We start from the raw sequence: 15,291 nt of genomic DNA on the forward strand, positions 1-15,291 counted from the left end.
ACCTTCCTGCAAAAATGCCATCCCCTATTCCCAATTCCTTCACCTCCATCGCATCTGCTCCCAGGATGAGGCATTCCACTCCCATACACCTCAGATGTCCTCGTTTTTCAAGGACCACAACTTCCCCCCAATGCAATGGTCAAGAACATCTTCGACCGTGTCTCCCGCATTTCCTGCAACTCATCGTTCACACCCCGTTCCCGCAATAACCACCAAAAAAGAAACCCCTTGTTCTCACATACCACCGCACTGACCTCCGGCTCCAACGCTTCATCCTCCGACACTTCCGCCATCTGCAATCCGACCCCGCCATAATGACATTTCTCCCTCTCCACCCTTGTCTGCTTTCTGGAGAGACCACCCTCTCCGTGACTCCCTTGTCCGCTCCACACTGCCCTCCAACCCCACCACACCCGGCATTTTCCCCTGCAACTGCAGGAAGTGCTACACCTGCCCCCACACCTCCTCACTCACCCCCATCCCAGGCCCCAAGAAGACATCCCACACCAAGCAGATGTTCACCTGCACATCCACCAACGTGGTATACTGCATCCACTGTACCCGGTGCGGCTTCCTCTGCATCGGCGAAACCAAGTGGAGGCTTGGGGACCGCTTAGCAGAACACCTCTGCTCGGTTCACAATAAACAACTGCACCTCCCAGTCGCGAACCATTTCAACTCCCCCTCCCATTCCTCAGACGACATGTCCATCATGGGCCTCCTGCAGTGTCATGACGATGTCACCCGAAGGTTGCAGGAACAGCAACTCATATTCCACTTGGGAACCCTGCAGCCCAATGGTATCAATATGGATTTCACAAGCTTCAAATTCTCCCCTCCCCCTACTGCATCCCAAAACCAGCCCAGCTCGCTCCTGCCTCCCTAACCTGTTCTTCCTCTCACCTATCACCTCCTCCCACGCATTTCCTACCTACTATCCTCATCCCGCTCCCTTGACCTGTCCGTCCTCCCTGAACTGACCTGTCCCCTCCCTACCTCCCCACCTACACTCACCCCTACTGGCTCCATCCCCGCACCTTTAACTTGCCTGTCTCTTCTCCACCTATCTTCTCCTCTATCCATCTTCAATCTGCCTTCCCCCTCACCCTATTTATTCCAGAACTCTGTGGGACCTCCCCCTATTCGTGATGAAGGGTCTCAGCCCAAAACGTCAGCTTTCCTGCCCCTAAGATGCTGCTTGGCCTGATGCCAAATCCAGCTCCACACCGTGTTATCTTGGATTCTCCAGCATCTGCAGTTCCTCTTATATCTGTCCAGACATGTTGTGACCCACATTTAGAGCAGGTGGGACTTGAAGCCATGACCTTAGCCAAGAGGTAGGGACACTACGTCTGCACCATGAGGGCACCTATTACAGGGTATGAAATACAAACCTCAATAGGGCTTCAACAAATGCTGTAATATTGGACCCTTCCTGTGGATTACCACCTTGCTGCTGTGGAGCGGCTTGAGTATTCTCTTGATCCTGAGATGGAAGTCATCAGGAGTTTTCAATTCCAAACTGGGCCACCCATGACAGGTCGGAGGGGTGGAACCAGACAGAGTGCAACACAATCAAGTCTTAAGCAGGAGGTATTCATATCATACCAATGGTTGTAATGGTGGGTGAAGGCTGAAGCAGTGAGGAACTCCCTAGTCACCAGAGCTGGATCGACCTTCTATCAAAGACTGTGTGTCTGCTGATGTGTAGCAACGTTCCCACATTAAAAGATGTCTCGCGCAAAGCATCAACCTAGAACATCAAGGCCCATGAGAAGTGCCAGCAATATTATTTGAGATAAATCCTCCACATCAGCTGGGCGGAAGAGTGTACTAATGTCAATGTTCTTGAGGCAGCCAATGGCACCAGCATGAAGACCATAGCCATCTGGGACCAGCTCCACAGGACTGGCCACATGGTTAGAACGCCAAGAGTCTGACTACCAGCTCAACAAAGGCCCTTGAATGAGAGGAGCACAAGGAGAAGTGTTTCAAAGATTCCCTGAAGGCTTCCCTCAAGAAACGCAACATTGATGAGAATATGTGCAAAACACTTGTTCAGAAGAAACTAACTTGGAGGAAGGGACACGGTTCTTTCAGAACATCAGTGGCCTGGGGAAGTGTGGAAAAGAAACTGGGGAAAGGAGTGCCAGTGAGCCAAGGCCCAATTCCACCTCCTAACACACCTGTCTAATATGTGTTTGGACAAGTATTCAAGGATCCAGCTCATCAGGGTGCACGACTTCACAAAACCCCTGACCAGTGACACAGAATAAAAGATAACACGCTCCTCAGCTAGTGATAGTGGGTTTTGAATATTGGGCTGGGCACATTACAGAGTGGGTGTAGGGGCTTCAGAGAGAATTTAATGGAGATTGATTGAGATATAGTCTGCTATGAGTAAGGACACATTTATTTTAAGAACTGAGGCTTGTTCACTCCCCACAGGATGCCCGGGATCAGTCTGGTGGAGAGAGGAATGCTGCTCTCCTGGCCCTGCCCCGGCTCCCCAGCTGGGACGGAAACCCACCCGCAGCCGCTCGCTGTTTCAGGGGAGGGCGGGCAGCTTCTCGGACTGAAATCCCGGGGAGAGGGAAGCGGCTGGGAGGATGGTAAGTTCGGGAGCCTTCCCCGAGGGGTGGGGGGATCCGGAGAGAGATCCTGATGAGAGAGGTGTCCTGGAGAGAGAGCCCGGGGGGAAATGAGATCCCAAGATAACAAAATGTGAGGCTGGATGAACACAGCAGGCCAAGCAGCATCTCAAGAGCATAAAAGCTGATGTTTCGAGCCTAGACTGTTCATCAGAGAGGGGGATGGGGTGAGGGTTCTGGAATAAATAGGGAGAGAGGGGGAGGCGGACCGAAGATGGAGAGTAAAGAAGATAGGTGGAGAGGAGAGTATAGGTGGGGAGGTAGGGAGGGGATAGGTCAGTCCAGGGAAGACGGACAGGTCAAGGAGGTGGGATGAGGTTAGTAGGTAGGAGATGGAGGTGCGGCTTGGGGTGGGAGGAAGGGATGGGTGAGAGGAAGAACCGGTTAGGGAGGCAGAGACAGGTTGGACTGGTTTTGGGATGCAGTGGGTGGAGGGGAAGAGCTGGGCTGGTTGTGTGGTGCAGTGGGGGGAGGGGACGAACTAGGCTGGTTTAGGGATGCAGTAGGGGAAGGGGAGATTTTGAAACTGGTGAAGTCCACATTGATACCATATGGCTGCAGGGTTCCCAGGCGGAATATGAGTTGCTGTTCCTGCAACCTTCGGGTGGCATCATTGTGGCACTGCAGGAGGCCCATGATGGACATGTCATCTAGAGAATGGGAGGGGAAGTGGAAATGGTTTGCGACTGGGAGGTGCAGTTGTTTGTTGCGAACTGAGCGGAGGTGTTCCGCAAAGCGGTCTCCAAGCCTCCGCTTGGTTTCCCCAATGTAGAGGAAGCCGCACCGGGTACAGTGGATGCAGTATACCACATTGGCAGATGTGCAGGTGAACCCCTGCTTAATGTGGAATGTCATCTTGGGGCCTGGGATAGGGGTGAGGGAGGAGGTGTGGGGACAAGTGTAGCATTTCCTGCGGTTGCAGGGGAAGGTGCCGGGTGTGGTGGGGTTGGAGGGCAGTGTGGAGCGAACAAGGGAGTCATGGAGAGAGTGGTCTCTCCGGAAAGCAGACAGGGGAGGGGATGGAAAAATGTCTTGGGTGGTGGGGTCGGATTGTAAATGGCGGAAGTGTCGGAGGATGATGCGTTGTATCCGGAGGTTGGTAGGGTGGTGTGCGAGAACGAGGGGGATCCTCTTGGGGCGGTTGTGGCGGGGGCGGGGTGTGAGGGATGTGTTGCGGGAAATACAGGAGACGCGGTCAAGGGCGTTCTCGATCACAGTGGGGGGAAAGTTGCGGTCCTTAAAGAACTTGGACATCTGGGATGTGCGGGAGTGGAATGTCTTATCATGGGAGCAGATGCGGCGGAGGCGGAGGAATTGGGAATAGGGGATGGAATTTTTGCAGGAGGGTGGGTGGGATGAGGTGTATTCTAGGTAGCTGTGGGAGTCAGTGGGCTTGAAATGGACATCAGTTACAAGCTGGTTGCCTGAGATGGAGACTGAGAGGTCCAGGAAGGTGAGGGATGTGCTGGAGATGGCCCAGGTGAACTGAAGGTTGGGATGGAAGGTGTTGGTGAAGTGGATGAACTGTTCGAGCTCCTCTGGGGAGCAAGAGGCGGCGCCGATACAGTCATCAATGTACCGGAGGAAGAGGTGGGGTTTGGGGCCTGTGTAGGTGCGGAAGAGGGACTGTTCCACATAGCCTACAAAGAGGCAGGCATAGCTGGGGCCCATGTGGGTGCCCATGGCCACCCCCTTAGTCTGTAGGAAGTAGGAGGAGTCAAAAGAGAAGTTGTTGAGTGTGAGGACGAGTTCAGCTAGGCGGATGAGAGTGTCGGTGGAGGGGGACTGGTCGGGCCTGCAGGACAGGAAGAAGCGGAGGGCCTTGAGGCCATCTCCATGCGGAATGCAGGTGTACAGGGACTGGACGTCCATGGTGAATATGAGGTGTTGGGGGCCAGGGAATTGGAAGTCCTGGAGGAGGTGGAGGGCGTGGGTGGTGTCACGGACGTAGGTGGGGAGTTCCTGGACCAAAGGGGAGAAAATGGAGTCCAGATAGGTGGAGATGAGTTCGGTGGGGCAGGAGCAGGCTGAGACGATGGGTCGACCAGGGCAGGCAGGTTTGTGGATTTTGGGAAGGAGATAGAAACGGGCCGTGCGGGGTTGGGGAACAATGAGGTTGGAGGCTGTGGGTGGGAGGTCCCCTGAGGTGATGAGGTCGTGAATGGTGTTGGAGATGATGGGTTGGTGCTCGGGTGTGGGGTCATGATCGAGGAGGCGGTAGGAGGTGGTGTCGGAGAGTTGGCGTCTGGCCTCGGCGATGTAGAGGTCAGTGCGCCATACTACCACTGCGCCTCCCTTGTCTGCGGGTTTGATGGCGAGGTTGGGGTTGGAGCGGAGGGAGTGGAGGGCTGCCCGTTCTGCGGGGGAGAGGTTGGAGTGGGTGAGAGGGGTGGAGAGGTTGAGGCGGTTAATGTCTCGACGGCAGTTGGAGATGAAGAGGTCGAGGGAGGGTAGGAGGCCTGGGGGTGGTGTCCAGGAGGAGGACTTGTGTTGGAAGCGGGTGAAGGGGTCAGTGGAAGGAGGGTTAGGTTCCCGGTTGAAGAAGTAGGCATGGAGGCGAAGACGGCGGAAAAACTGCTCTATGTCCAACCGTGACTGGTATTCGTTGATGTGTGGTTGTAGGGGGACAAAGGTGAGATCCCTTTGGGAGAGGGATCCCGTTGGGAGTGGGATCCCGGTGGGAGCGTGGTCCCACGGAGGGATCCTGGTGAGAGTGTGGTCCCGGAGGGAGGGATCCCGGTGGGAGCGTGGTCCCGGAGAGATCCTGGTGGGAGTGTGGTCCCGGAGGGAGGGGTCCTGGTGGGAGCGTGGTCCCGGAGGGAGGGATCCCGGTGGGAGCGGGGTCCCGGAGAGATCCTGGTGGGAGTGTGGTCCCGGAGGGAGGGGTCCCGGTGGGAGCGTGGTCCCGGAGGGAGGGATCCCGGTGGGAGCGGGGTCCCGGGGAGGGATCCCGGTGGGAGTGGGGTCGCAGTGGGAAGGGGGTGTGGGGATGGAGCCTGGGCTGGGTGTTAAAAGAGAGCCGCACGTTGGGGCAGCTTTCCGCGGAAGTCTCCCTCCGCCCCGCCGTTGCTTCATTCTGGGACATCTTTCCTCACTGGCAGGCGCTGCGGGGGTCAGTGGGTTCCCTGTTCCCCGCTGGAGCGAGTGGGGTTTTCCTGATTCTATGTCTATCCCCTGACAGTGGCACTAACCTTGGCAATGTGGGAATGTTGCTGTGCTCGCATCCAGGAGCCGAGGACATTAGTCCAACCCCAAACAAACCTGGACTAATTCCCCTAAACCTCCAGTATTGTATTCATCGACTCAGTGTCTCGCTCTGCTTCTAATATGTTTAAAGCCCACAGTCGATTATAAAAATGAAATGATGCAGAGTATGCTGTAAATTTTCCCTGTCAGTGAGAATAGCGAACGTGCTGAGATGACAGGCTGAGCCAGTTTGACAACTATCTGCTCTCCCCACCCTCTCAGCCCGTGTAAGGTCTTGTTCACAACACCCGGACAGCTTCTTATAACTCTGACAAACCTCGACTTGGAAGCTTTTTGTTTTGTTTTTCTAGACTGCGTCCGTCCATTTTGAGCCCCGCTGCTGCTTTGTGTGAGGTGTCTTGCTGCAGTCACATACCAGCCAGCTCAAAGATGGAAGGAGGTAAATTGTCCCTGACTCAGGAAAGCAGACTTACGAGATCTCGAAATTGGAGCCATACCTGGATTCAGCCCCAGGTCAGCTCTAGGAGTGGTTTGCCGGTAGCGTGTTTGATCAGAGATGGCTGTCCAACCTGGGAGAGAAGAGGCAAAGCCCTGAGCCACAGAAAGAATCCAGATTTTGCTGCTACACATGAGGCAGTCTTTTATCAGCACTATAGTGCAGATGTTGGAATCTGTACTGAAAACACACAATGTTTTAACTCACTGTGGGTCAGGCAACATCCATGGAGAGCTCTGATGAAGAGTCATCTCGACTCGAAACAATAGTGTGCTCTCTGTCTGGGGCTTGTCTTCTGGCTGTTCATTTCCGTAGGACGGAAGTGCAGAGGGTTTATATTGATGAGGGGTACTGAGGGCACACTAACTATGCCATGTTTTCTCTGCCCTGTCCTTTAGAGAGAGTGTATCTCTGTCCAGGTGGGCCAAGCTGGAGTTCAAATTGGCAATGCATGCTGGGAGCTGTACTGCCTGGAGCATGGAATCCAGCCAGATGGGAATATGCCGAGTAGGAAAATTGCTGGCTGCAGTGATGACTCCTTCAATACCTTCTTCAATGAAACAGGTGCTGGAAAACACGTCCCCCGAGCTGTCTTTGTAGACTTGGAGCCTTCAGTGATAGGTAAGGAATGAGGAAGGATAGCGGAACTGTGATGGTGGGAAGACGTTCAGAGATTTACCTTTGTCTGTTAATGAAGACCTAATGCTTTTGAGCAAAGCTGTCTGTGAGGTAGGACCCCCCCCTTCTTTGCTTAATGTGCAGACCACCCCACTCTTTCTCAGTGGTCCGCAGGTCAATGCCTGTTCCTATTCGATTAGGTGAAGAATTAGGTCAGAAACAAAAACAGAAACTGTTGGAAACGCTCAGCAGATCTGACAGTATCTGCAGAGACAAATCAGTGTCAATACGTTGGGTTGAGTCACCCCTCCTTACTTGACCCAAAATGTTAACTCCGATTTCTCTCCACAGATGCTGCCAGACCTGCTGACCTTTTCCAGCAGTTTCTGTTTTTGACTTACAGTATCCACAGTTCTTTTGATTTTTATGAAGAATTAGGTCACTCCATTAATCAAAGTATGTTTGTCTGTCTAGTGTTCCCATCATCGCCCATGACCCATGTACACATGGCTTGGCAGATCTCTCTCAGGGTTGTCTTTTGTTATAACTATTACTGATACTTGGGCAGTTCACACCTCAGATACTCTGAAGTGAATCAGAGTTTGGCATTTTTGCCCTGTTTCAAAGAAACCTTCTGTTTATCTCCTGGATATAGTCCATCAATCAGCTGTCCACAGCAGTGGGAGTTGGAGGGTGGGACAGCGTATAGAGGCAAAGGAGTTGGAACATTTTAGGGCCACGCATTTTTTTTTAAGTGATCCCAGGTTGTAGTGAATGAGTGTGAGGCTGGATGAACACAGCAGGCCAAGCAGCATCTCAGGAGCACAAAAGCTGACGTTTCGGGCCTAGACCCTTCATCAGAGAGGTGCTCTCTGATGAAGGGTCTAGGCCCGAAACGTCAGCTTTTGTGCTCCTGAGATGCTGCTTGGCCTGCTGTGTTCATCCAGCCTCACATTTTATCATCTTGGAATCTCCAGCATCTGCAGTTCCCATTATCTCTGTAGTGAATGAGTGCCTTGTGCTGTTTGTTTTTTTTAATATTATACAGTTGTACCAAGAATTCCTTATACTTGTATTCAGAATCCTTCACAATAAAAGTAACACATTATTTTTGTTTGCCTTCCTAATTGCTTGATGTACCTGCATGTTAACTTTTTTTGATTTATTTACAAGGACACCAACATTCAATAAAGAAGGTGCAATCTTCTGTTGTTTCTATCAAAGAGACTGAGTTCACATTTCCCTACACGGTCCCCTTTGTGCTCACCTACTCACAATCTTTACAGTCTTTGTTCTCCACACAATTTGCACGTTACCTAACTTTCAGTTGTCAGCAAACGTGTACTCATTGCACCCTTATAAACTATATCAACAACTTAGATGAAGGGCCTCTATAACTGATACTCGTGGATTGACCGTTGCTGCACTCCATTAGTTAAATCTTGCCAACCTAAAACCAATCTTTTTAATGGATTGGAACAGCAGGAAATACTAATTTTCAATCCTTGCTAATATTTCTCTAATTTTCTGCAGACGCCTGCCTTCTGGAAATCCAAATGTACTATAAACACTTGTTCCTGTTTAACTATTCTCTGGTTACAATGTCAAAGAAACAAAGAATTTGTCAAATTCAATTTCCCTTTCATAAAATTGTATAAATTATTTGAGATTTTCCAAATACCCTATTACTCTGTCTTCAAGAATAGATTGTACTCTTTTCTAGAGGAGCTGACTGACCTACCCTGGTTCTATTTTCTCTCTCTTCATCTCCGCTTCTTTCTTGAACAATGAGTTTACATTTGCTACCTTCCAATTCACAAGGATGGTTCTAAAATCTAAAAAAGTCTGAAAGATCAAAAGATCTGGTGTTGCTCAATCCTTCTTATGTGTAGTGCCTCAATTTGTTGAGTATCCTTTGTTATCCCCTTCTCTTCTAGACCAGATCAGGACTGGGATTTACCAGCAGCTTTTTCATCCAGAACAATTGATCACAGGAAAGGAAGATGCTGCCAACAACTATGCCCGAGGACATTACACAGTGGGAAAAGAAGTCATTGGCATGGTCCTGGAACGTGTCCGAAAGTTGGTTAGTATTGGGGTGGGGAGTGCAGGGAAGTGTCATATGAACTATTCAGACACAAATTAGCCTTTTGACCTGTTTCCAACTATTTGCCTCCAGTTAAGGATTGTGTCCTTTCTCTGCTCGTCAAATCTTACATTGTACTGCATTTGGCATCTTGCTGTGCTCTCCTTCAGTGCTTGTCAGAATTTCCCGTTTTGTTCTCTCAATTCTTTACTCTAGATGGCCAGAACCACTCTTCATGTCAGAGCATATATAGCACAGGTCAATGTGGAACTGTACTCACTACATCTGTCACATCTCTCTCCCTGTGGCAGACCATTTGTTGCACCACGGTGTGGTTAGTTTTGAATGGATGAATATCCAACTTCTTTTAAGATAGACAGCTGAGTGGCACAGTAGCTCAGTGGTTACCACTGCAGCCTCACAGCACCAGTGACTGGGTTCAATTCCACTCTCGGGCGACTGTCTGTGTGGACTTTGCAAATTCTCCCCGTGTCTGCTTGGGTTTCCTCTGGGTGCTCCGGTTTCCCTCCATATTCCCAAGATGTGCATGTTAGGTGGATTGGCTATGCTAAATTGCCCACAGTGTCTAGGATGGGAAATGCAGGAATAGGGTAGGGGGTGGGTCTGGGTAGGATTCTCTTAGGTGGGTGAGTGTGGACTCAATGGTTTCCACACTGTAGGGATTCTGAGAACAGTCCACAACAGGATCACTTTTCAAGTGATGGGCCCAGCTGTGGCTTCCGATGAAAGTGCTTTATCAGCAGAAATCTACAGGTTATGTACAAATAATATTAGACCAATGATAGAGAATAAATCTAACATAATTTTATAAATTATATTCTGGGACATATAATAATGTATGCCATCCACTAGTTGCAATGCTCCTTTGACAGAACGTTCCAAACCCAGAACCTCCATCACCTAGAATGACAAGGACAGTAAGTATATAGGAGTACCACCTACTCACGATACATTTGAATGGCCTGAATGAGGGAACCAAATGCATCATTTCCGTGTCTGCAGACAAGACAATCCTGGGTGAGATTGTGAGTTGTGAGAAGAAAGCAAAGAAATTTCAAGGTGATTTAGGCAGGTTGAACGAGTGAGCAAACACATAACAGATGCCATACAACATGACAAAATGTGAATTTCGAGATAACACGGTGTGAAGCTGGATGAACACAGCAGGCCAAGCAGCAACAGAGGAGCAGGAAAGTTGACGTTTTGGGTCGACACCCTTCTTCAGAAATTAGAAATGTGAAGTTATACAGTTTGGTATGAACAATAGAAAGGAAGATTATTATTTTTAACAGTGATGTATTGGGAAATGTGGATGTACAAATGATCTTGCTGTTCCTGTACACCAGTCAATGAAAGTAGGCTAGCAGGTGCAGCAAATAACTAGGAAGGCAAATGGTAGATAGACTTTAATTGCAAGAGGATTTGTGTTCAGAAATAGGGATGTCTCACAGCAGTTACTGAAGACCTTGGTGAGACCACATTTGGAGTATTGCATTGAGTTTTAGTCTCGTTACCTAACAAAAGATAAACTTGGTGTGTAATGATGTTTCACCAGGCTGAAACTCAGAGCGGCAGGAATGTCCTATGAGGAGAGATTGACTTGACTTGGACTGTATTCATTAGAGTTTAGAAGGATGAGGGGGGATCTGATTGAAATGTATATAATTCTAATAGGACTAGGCAGACTAAATGCAGGGAGGATGTTTTCCCTGATCTGGAGTCTAGAAACAGGGATCACAGTGTCAGAAGGTGCTGGAAAAGCTCAGCAGGTCTGGCAGCACCTGTGAAGGGAAATCAGAGTTAATGTTTCAGATTCAGTGACCCTTCCATTTAGGGCTGAGAAAAGGAGAAATTGCTTTACTCAAAGGATAGTGAACCTATGGAGTTCTCTGTGACAGAAGGCTGTGTAAGTGAAGTCTCTGAATATATTCAAGAAAGAGATCAGATATCTTTTTACATTTTAAAGGCTTAAAGGAATGCGGGGAAAAAGTGGGATTATGGCATTGAGGTAGAGAATAAGAGATAATCATATTGGATGATGAAGCATCCTCAAATGGCTGAATGGCCGACTCCTCCCAGTTGCTATGTTTCTAAGTTTATCCTTCAGCTTTTACTTTAAAAAAAGTGAATGACCAAACTGTTGCTTTGACATAGAATGTTGACAATACATCCTTTGAAACTGTGTAAACTGCATCTGCTTAGACTGAAAGAGTTACCTTCCATTAATCGAGTATCTGGGCAGAAAATTCATTCGCCACACACAGGCATTTGAGGAATGGGCCTTTCAATAAAGGAAAAATACATTAAAAACACAAGATAATTAAATGAGGAAATTTAATTGCAGTTTTCGATACTTTGTATGGTATATTTTTGGAATAGTATTGGAATTTAAGAATTCAGAAACCTAATTGGTTAGTGATGATGCCAATGTAAATGTTGATCTGCCAGCTTCAAATTCATGACTTAGGAAGTATGTGACGTTCACAACATTTTTAACATTGTGAGAATTGGTAGAATCATTGTAGGAGTCACTGACTTTGTTTTTGTTTCTGACTGATTGGTGGGGATAACTTGTAATGCTAAATGTTCACGCTGATTGGCTAAATCTCGTGCTTTTCCTTTGCAGGCAGACCAATGCACGGGCCTTCGGGGTTTCTTAATATTCCACAGTTTTGGTGGAGGCACAGGCTCTGGCTTTACCTCTCTGTTGATGGAGCGTTTGTCCGTCAACTATGGGAAAAAATCCAAGTTGGAATTTGCTGCTTATCCAGCCCCACAGGTCTCCACTGCAGTGGTTGAACCATACAATTCTATCCTCACTACTCACACCACCTTGGAACACTCTGATTGTGCTTTCATGGTAGACAATGAAGCAATTTATGACATCTGCCATCGGAACCTCGATATAGAACGTCCCACATACACTAATCTCAACCGGCTGATTGGCCAGATTGTGTCCTCAATAACTGCTTCTTTGCGCTTTGATGGGGCTTTGAACATAGACCTGACAGAGTTCCAGACAAATCTGTCCCTTACCCTCGTATTCACTTTCCGTTGGTCACCTATGCACCCATCATTTCTACTGAGAAGGTCTCTCATGAGCAGTTGTCTGTGTCAGAAATCACCAACACTTGCTTTGAGCCCTGCAACCAGATGGTTAAATGTGACCCCCGCCATGGCAAGTACATGGCGTGCTGTGTGCTGTACCGAGGAGATGTGGTGCCCAAGGATGTCAATGCTGCCATTGCCGCCATCAAGAGCAAACGCTCGATTCAGTTTGTGGACTGGTGCCCCACTGGGTTCAAGGTGAGTAGCTTCACTCAAAGTAGGTAAAGTCCAGTCTCTGAATTGTATTCTTGCTGAAGCTGAATACAAAACTGACTGGTTCAATGTAACTCCATTTAGACTGGAATTGCTTCTTACAGTAAGGTGTCTCCGGAGTGTAGAAGACCCAGCCTGGATGGCCAAGGCCCCAGTATGACACGAGCAAATAATCCAGTGAATGAGAGATCAAAACCCACAGTTTGATAATCTGGAAGTAAAATGCCCATTTTAGTGGAACTGATCAAATTGTCAGATTTGTCATGAATGCTCAAAAAATGTCTTAGAGATCTGACTTTAGTCCCACAGAGATTGAAATTTAGTTGCCCCCTCACTGTAAAATCACAAGGGCAATTCAAGAAGCACAATGAATAGTGACTGCTGTAATCTGAGTGGAAGGCTGGAATTCTGTTGGGTGCTGTCAATTGACTTTCACTATCTGGTTTGTCATGGATTGCCCATTCCTAATCCTGATTCTTCCTGAAAGCCACTTAAACAAATGGGCAAGCTAACCTTTTTTTTCTAATTTCTTGGAGAAATATATCTGGTGACAAAGATGGCCAATGAGAGAATTATTATAGAGCATTCAGTATGTTAATGACTGGTCACTCACTCAGACCGGATGTAAAGTTAAAAATGTTATTCACAAAAGGCTATTGAGCCTCATGTTAACTCTTCATGCTTGCTTATGTAATTAATCTTAAATTTACTCATTCTGCTTATTGCAATCAGCTCAATACTCTGGATGACAGATCACCAAGCTTCAAAATCTCCCCTCCCCCACCGCATCCCAAAACTAGCCCAGCTCATCCCCATCTCCCTAACCTGTCCTTCCTCCCACCTATCCCCTCCTCCCACTCCAAGACCCTCCTCCATCTCCTACCTAATAGCCTCACCCCGCACCCTTGACCTGTCCGTCCTCCCTGGACCGATCTGTCCCCCTCTAACTCCACACCTACACTCACCTTTACTGGCTCCATCCCCACCTCTTTGACCTGTCTGTCTCCCCTCCACCAATCTTCTCCTCTATCCACCTTCTATCTGCCTCCCCCTCTGTCCCTATTCTCTCCCTCCCCCTTCCTCTCCCCCATTTGTGAAGAAGGGTCCAGATCCAAAACGTCAGTCTTCCTGCTCCTCTAATGCTGCTTGGCCTGCTGTGTTCATCCAGCTGTACACCGTGTTATCTCAGATCACCTTGGTGTTGGGCTGACTTGTTCTCCAACACCATTGTGTTTTGTTGTTGCTATGTGTTAATCTAAAACAACAGTAGATTGTGCCACACAGTTCCATATGTACTTGGCCTTTCAATGTGATGAATGGATATCAGTGTTAGTTTTATCTAATACTATTTTCCCTTTCTTTCCTTCATACTTTCTGATTTTCAGGTTGGGATCAATTACCAGCCTCCCACAGTAGTGTCTGGGGGAGACCTAGCCAAAGTTCAACGTGCTGTCTGTATGCTAAGTAACACAACTGCCATTGCTGAGGCCTGGTGTCGCCTGGATCACAAGTTTGACCTGATGTATGCCAAGCGTGCATTTGTCCATTGGTATGTGGGTGAAGGGATGGAAGAGGGAGAGTTCTCAGAGGCACGGGAAGATCTGGCTGCTTTGGAGAAGGATTATGAGGAGGTGGGAGCAGACTCTTTGGAGGGTGAAATGGATGATGAGGAATACTGAAGGACACATTCCAGAATTCATAAATTTGCTGCGTTGCATTACCTGTGCAATATAAAATCTCCAACAAATAAAACCTGAGAACAATTTTGTTAGTGTTTTAAGGGATGAGATTTGGGCTAATATCCTGCATATGCTGGATAAAGTGCTATAGAGGGAGGAGATGGCCTAATGGTATTATCAGGAGACTATTAATCGGGAAATTCAGCTAATGTTCTAAGGACCCGAGTTCGAATCCCACCACGGCAGATGGTGGAATTTGAATTCAATTAAAACACCTGGAATTGATAATCTACTGATCAGGAAACCATTGTTGACTGTTGGGAACAACCTATTTGACTCACTGATGTCCTTCAGGGAAGGAACTCTGCCATCCTCCTAGATGTGACTCCAGACCCACAGCAATGTGGCTGACTCTCAACTGCCCTCTGAAATGGCCCAGCAAGCCACTCAATTCAAGGGCAGCTAGGAATGATCAATAAATGCTGGTCAGCCAGTGACACGCATGTCCCACAGGTGAATGCATTTTTTAAAAGTGCCATTCTGTCCATTGTTTCAATGACTAATGTTCAGGAAGGCAGTCCTAGAATTGTGTAACCTCTTCTGGCCATCAGAACCTCCCTTTAATGTTCTTGACTAACACAGGATAGAAAGAAACCACTGTCTTTACGGATCTTTTGAAATGATATCTAATTAATCCGTCTCCCAAATCCCTGCTTCCTTCAGATTAGAAATTGCTGCATAAAAAACACATGATCTGTACTGCTTCTGATTCCTTGGAACATTGTTTTAAATGTGTCCTCTGGTTATCAAACCTGTCACTGAAAATATTATTTTCTAATTTGCTACCATTAAACTCATAATTTTTGAGCACTTATTAATCTTCTCCTCTGTCTTCTTTTCTCCACGAGAGTTTGCCAGTTTCTTTGCTGTCTCTCTGTATGTCCTGCATATATAATACCAGTATGATATTGCCTCAAAGGCCTTGACAAGAAGGCATTCAGAATTTTCCACAGTATAGCCTTGTTGGCCAACCAATGCTTTACAAATGTTTAGCCTGACTTCAGAAAATGTGGGAGAAATTCAATAGGTCCAGCAGTAATTGTGTAGAGAGAAACAATTAATATTTAGAACATAGAACATTACAGCACAGTACAGGCCCTTCAGCCCTCGATGACGTGCCGACCTGTCATACCGATCTGAAGCCCATCTAAC

General features: G+C 48.0%; 1 pseudogene; it reads left to right on the plus strand.

Annotated features, from left to right (window-relative positions):
- Positions 1-6,179: 6,179 nt before the first annotated feature.
- On the plus strand, positions 6,180-14,892 carry LOC125462953 (tubulin alpha-8 chain-like; annotated as a pseudogene).
- The last annotated feature ends 399 nt before the right edge of the window (positions 14,893-15,291 follow it).

Source organism: Stegostoma tigrinum, chromosome 21 (assembly GCF_030684315.1).
Source record: "Stegostoma tigrinum isolate sSteTig4 chromosome 21, sSteTig4.hap1, whole genome shotgun sequence".
Taxonomy (NCBI): Eukaryota; Metazoa; Chordata; class Chondrichthyes; order Orectolobiformes; family Stegostomatidae; genus Stegostoma; species Stegostoma tigrinum.